Below are 6,368 nucleotides of genomic sequence, written 5' to 3'. Positions count from 1 at the left end.
TTGTTCTTTCTTGGGTCTTCATGATAGTGATTAACATTTTTTGGATTCCAGGTACAGAACTCCCTTGAGGATTTCTTGTAAGGTTGGTCATGTGGTGGGATACTACCACAGTTTTTGTTTGTTTTTTGGTCTGGAAAATACATTTTTTCTCCTTCATATCTGAAGGATAGCCTTGCTGGGTATATTATTTTGGGCTGTAAATTTTCTTGTTGTCATTGTTGTTTTCTTTTAATCCAGCTCATTGTTTTCTGGCTTGAAGAGTTTCTGTTGAGAATTCTGCTGTTAGTCTGATGGATACTGCCTTATAGCTGACTTGATGTTTTCCTCTTGATGTTTTTAGGATAATCTCTTTGTCTTTGAGTTTCATCAGTTTGGTGATAATGTGCCTCAGAGAGGACCTTCTTGAATTGAATCCGTTTATGGGTCTTTGAGCCTCCTGGATCTGAAGATCTGTGTCTCTCCCTATACCCGGGAAGTTTTCTGCTCTTATTTTGTTGAATATGTTTTCATGCCTTTTCTTTCTCCTACTCTTCCAGAACAACCATGATTTAGATGTTGTGCACTTAAGGTTGTATGCTAGCTCTCTTATATTTTCCTCATTTAAATTTTTTTCTTTTATTTTTTACTTTTTGTCTGCCTGGGTTATTTCAAAATCACAAATTCTTTCTTCTGCTTGTTGTAGCCTGCACCTTAAGCTCTTGATTGTGTTTTTTGTTGTTGTTGTTGTTTGTTTGTTTGCTTATTTTTTATGTTGAATGAATCCTTTAGTTCTAGGGCTTCTGCTGCTTTCTTTTCTAACGCATTATTTATTTTGTAAGTTTTCTCCTTCATATCCAGGACATTTTTTTCTCATTTTGTTGTGTTGCCTACCTGAGTCTTATTGTATCTCATTGGGTTTCCCAATGATTGTTTTTCACAATTCCTTTAAGTCATTTCAAGTGTCTTCTGCTGTACGGAGTCAGGTACTTGATAACTATTTTCCTTTGGTGGTGTCATGTTTCTCGTTTTTTGATTTTTGTTTTTTGTTTTTTTTTTCATATTTCTGTCATCTGCTAGAGTAATTGCTTCTTCAATAACTATGAAGTGGGCTTTGAGGAGAGAGACTTTTTCACTTAGATGTGTTTTAAATTGAACATTTGGTATGGTGTTTTAGTATTTTTTCTGGGTAGACACATTAGTGTGTAGTCTGGCCTTCAGCCATACTAAGTGATGGAATTGTACATCAGTGCCTCTGTGCTTAGGCACTGGGGCAGATGGTGATTCTTTATTGAGGTTAGTGACACTGTGCTGTTTCTTCAAGAACATGGGTGAGGTCCCAAATTCTTGACAGAAACACCTTAGTGCCCTGTCACTTTTTGGCTGGGGTGGGTGACTACGGGTGGGCTTTTTCACACCCCAGCTAGACTTATGTTACCCTGATGGGTGCACTGAAGTATACTAGAGCTCCGAAGTTTGAGTGGGTGACCCTGGACAGGGTTTCTATTTCTTCTTTCCCAGAGGTAGAGGCTTCCTCCAGTTAGGGGATGGGTTGGTGGTAGTTGGGAAATTTCTTTCTTACTTTATTTGGCTATACTGGCTTTCTGCACTCTCCAATTGCTCCAAGTGTGTCTTTCCCTGGATCAAATCAGTTGTAAAGGCTGTACCCATACATCCCACCCCCAGGTGTCCTACTTTAGAGGGGAAGTGTATTTTCCCCTGTGGGTTAGACCTCTATGTTTTGGGGCTGCACTCACTCCTTGGGCTCCACTGGTGACCCTCCTTGTGTCAATACAGTATAGTTGTCAGTGGGCCACTTGCATGGCAACAGTGGCTGTGGTGGTGGTTGCTGCTGCTCTGGTGTTGTGCTGCCATTATAGCAGCAGTGGTGACAGACCACCCTTGCAGTGGTGGTGGTAATGTCAGTGGCTGTGACATTCCACATACATGGTGGGGGTGTCTCTTCAAAGGCATGTTGCCTGTGCGATGGCACCCCATTCTCTTGTCATCTGTCAGTGGGCATCCCTCAGCTCCTGATGTCCTTGTGTTCCAAGACTCTCTTTTAGGTGAGAAAATCTGTTGTCAAATTTATGGTCTCTCTTTGTAGCAAAGATTCAGGCTTCTCCAAATGGGACTGTCCCACTAGGTTTCCATGGATAGGTGTGTGGTGGAGTGACTATCCACCAATCTCCCCAGTGTGACAACCAAGCTATAGATTCTGGCTTTGAACTCTAACCTTTCCTGAGAAAAAGGATTATAACCCAAGGAGTTCAGATTTTTGACTGGCAAAATGAGGTGTAGATTTTTGGCTGTTAAACTAGGGAAAGAAAGGAAATGTTTTACATCAGGCATTTTTTTTTCATGACTCTGGATTTAATTTCAAGACAAGTATTTTTGGTGCCAGTCTAAAAGGATGCTTGTGTAACTTTTTGTGCCTATGAGAAAAGTCACAATAAATTTTAGGGATGTTCAGAGAAATAAAACTAATAGGACATATATAGATGTAGATGATATAGGTATAGATATGTAAACACATTTATTTTAAGGAATTTGGTGCACATGATTTAGTAGGTGTATTTGTCCATTTCTATTGCTTATAACAAAATACTTGACACTGGGTAATTTATAAAGAAAACAAAGTTTACATGCTTACAGTTTCTGAGGCTGGTAAGTCCAAAGACCTTCTGGTGGTGGTGACAGCCACCCAGATGTCACACATTGCAAGACTGTGGAAACAGAGAAAAAGACATATTCCCCTCTTCTTTTAAAACCTTCAGATCCACACCACTGCTACCATTTTTAATCCATTCACTACTGCACAGTCTTCACAATCCAATCACCTTTTCAAGACTTCACCTTTCAATTATCATGATAGGATTTCCCACCCTCTTAACCATCACAGTGTGGACTTGGCTGAGTTTGTAACACATAAAACTTGGAGGACACAATTCAAGCTTCAGTGAGTTTTGAGAGGACATAACTCAATTCACTGCACTGGGTTTGTATGTCACTAGAGCAAGTTGAAAGACTCTAAACATGATTTAATGCTACAGTCTAGAGACAAAATGTCTTCTTTTCTGAAAAATCTCAGTTTCGCTCTTAAGAGCTTTAACTGAATGGATAAGGAAAATCCAGCTTGTTAATGGTGATATCTTTTGCTTAAAGTCAATTGATTTGTAGATATTAACCACAAGTACAAAACACCTTTACAGAAAAACCTAGGTTGGTTTTGATTTAGTAAATGAGTACTGTAGTTAAGCCAAGTTGACACAAAGCTAAACATTATGGCAACTTATAATAATTGAAATGACAATACCAGACTCACTTTTATGGACTCTTGATTAAGAGATTAAAGAAATCACATATATAGGCAGATTAGAACCAGCATACTATGTCAGGTCAGCTGACTGTTATTTCCAGGAAAAGCCAGAGTTTTATGGACTGCATTCTGTATGAGAGCGCAGACCTCACTGAGCACTCCATACATAGCTGCCCATTTTAAACAAGATCATTGGCAAAAGATGGTGCTGTGAAACCAAAGCTCCATGTGTATTTGGGGATAAAAAAGACTCTGGAATAACAGGAGCCATTTAGTGCCATACAAACTTTAGAGTCAAGGTGAACCTAGTTTATGAAATGGGCAGTGGGCCCTTAAACAATGGCAATAAAGCAAGTGCACCACAGTATTCTAGGATGAGGTATATGGGTAGTCACCAGGGTGCTGTGGTTTGAATATTTGTCTCCCCAAATCTTACGTTGAAAAATAATTGCCATTGTAACAGTATTAAAAATTGGGACCTCTAAGAGGTGATTAGGCCCCTGGTTTCTTTCCTCATAGGTGGCATTAATGTTTTTATAAGAGATTGAGTTTGACCCTCTCCTGTCCTCACTTGCCTCTCTGCCTTCTACTATGTGAGAATGAAGCAAGAAGGCCCTCCCCAAATGTAGGCACATTGATCTTGGACTTTCCACCCTCCAGAATTGTGACAAAACAAACTTCTGTTCTTTATAAATTACACAGCGTGTGGGTTCCATTATAGCAGCACAAAATGCACTAAGCAATAGGGATGTGGCTTGATTAATAGAATCAACAGAGATAAAAGACTCAGGGAGTGGAAGACTGATGCCAGGGACCATTATGGCAATAAATCATAATGCATCACCCTATCCCGTTTTTAGTCAATTTTCAGTCTGAGAGTATATCAAATGAAATGTAGACCAGGTCTCTTGGAGGAAATGTTCCACAATGACACAGTAAGTATACGTATTTGCTATATACCAGTCCTTCTACCAAGGGATCAACAGCCATATACCACAGCAAAATCCTTAGGTCATTCGAGAGATGTTGGTTATGGATCGTGTGTTGACACTACGGGGTGATCTGTTATAAAGGACAATTTGTGTTTACGTCAGTACATCTTTAAAATCTTTTGGATACAAAAGCTAGGGCTGCTCCTGGCTGTTGCGAGCTTTTCATGCCAGCATTCTCTTAATGAGTAAATTTCATGTCATCATGTACTTTCTTTCTGGAACTAGAACTTCCAGGAAACCATACTTATGGTCACCTAGACACTGTTGCCAGATGTCTTTTGTGTGCCCTATCACATGATCCACCTGCTTCGCAATACAGGAAATAAACCTGTGTGAATGGCATTAAAGGGCCCTCTTCGCTGTGACTTCTGATTGAGTTCGTGTCGTGCAGTCTAATGGACGTGATTCTGTGCTCTTCATATTCCCCTTCCCCTTCAGGACATAAGCTCAAAGGTACTTCAAAAAATTCATGGGAAGCTTTGTACTATGTTCTAGTTCCATTTTTTCCACAAACTTTTAAAAACACCCTTGCACTTGTTTCCCTCATTGCTGGGAGTATGAGTTTCTGACAGCTCAAAGCTAAATCCCTCTCAAGGTGCTGTTCTTGGTTAAGGAAAACTGCTTATCTCGAGATCATGTTCCTTTCTGATGGCAAGCCACATCCAATCGATGTCTCTGTGGGAACCAAAGGCAAAACCACTTGCCCAGTACAGGACAACTGAGAAGGGCCCTCTCAGAGGTCTTCCCAGGGTTAGCCAAGTCCTTAGTTGTAACTGAGTCACAGTTTAATTTTTCCTATGCCCAATTGTGCTTCATTCACTCCACAGGTGTTGGTCCTAAGTGTACTCCCCAGTAAACTTCCTGAATGCTTATTTCTGTCTCAGTCTATTTCCCAAGAATCACCAAGTGTGACCCCCCAGGGTGTGGAGAGGACAGTAGTGGAGGAATATTTATTTCTTTTGTTCAGGTTTGCTCGTATGTGCCTCTTGGTTCTGCCCTCTAGTCGGGTCATCTTTTAGATGACCTGCTCCACACAGCCTATCTCTGTGAAGTCTGGAAACTATTACGACGCTGTGTTACTAGAGCATTGTTTTAATGGATCTGTGACCCCAAACACAACAGTATTTAGAAGAAGAAAAGAGGAAAACTTTATTACAAGTGATTGTTGCAATCTTGATAAAAGTTGTATTTGAAACTTGATATACTAAAAGTTTATGACATACCCCATGTATTTAGCTAGGAGTCTGGAGTTTTTCATGGAAAATAAGATAGCTGACTTTAAATGTAGATTGAACACATGTGATCAATCATCTTCTACATGAGAGTAGGATTTGCGCCCTTGATAAGATTGAACATTCAAAGGAAGAAGTGTAACTAAAATCTATGGTGTTCCTATCTTCTAAACAAACAAAATGGCAATTATACCTCACCTGGATTAAGATACAAGGGACAGCTTTTTCCATTAATTATTCTATGAGAAAGTTATTGTGTATAATTATCTCTTTACAGTTGTAAAATCTGAGACATATCTACGTACTCATAGACAATCCCAATGTCGTGGATGTTGTAGAAGAAGTACGTAGTGACAGAAAATATTCAGAACAAAATATTTATTTAAGACATCAGAAAATGTAGCCTCAAATAAAATTGACCTGCAACGTTCTTGGCACAATGAATGCAGCCTGCTGTTACTGTTGATGTTAATATAATTGGTTTTATTTCCAGATGCAAACAAACATATAAAATGTAAAAATAAAATACATTTTATTAAATAAAACTAACCGATGATTAAAATTTAGCAGCAATTCTGCCAAAATTAGTTCAATGGGGAAAAATAATAGCTGGATTCTCCCATGGGCTGTATTTCAACTACTGTCTTTGACAAGGAGTATGCTCTCATTATGACACTGCTTAACCTTCCTTGCCTATTGAACATTAGACAAGGAATGTCAGAGTCACATTACTTCACTCTGTAGTGCATTTTTTTTTTGTCTTTTTTCGTGACCGGCAACGGATCACAACCCTCAGTGTCGCGCCCGTACCGGACCGGGACCGGCCACGGGATCGCAACCCTCGGTGTT

The sequence above is a fragment of the Galeopterus variegatus genome, unplaced genomic scaffold (genome assembly GCF_000696425.1).
Source record: "Galeopterus variegatus unplaced genomic scaffold, G_variegatus-3.0.2 Scaffold8557, whole genome shotgun sequence".
Classification (NCBI taxonomy): Eukaryota; Metazoa; Chordata; class Mammalia; order Dermoptera; family Cynocephalidae; genus Galeopterus; species Galeopterus variegatus.
This window is presented reverse-complemented; position numbering follows the sequence as displayed.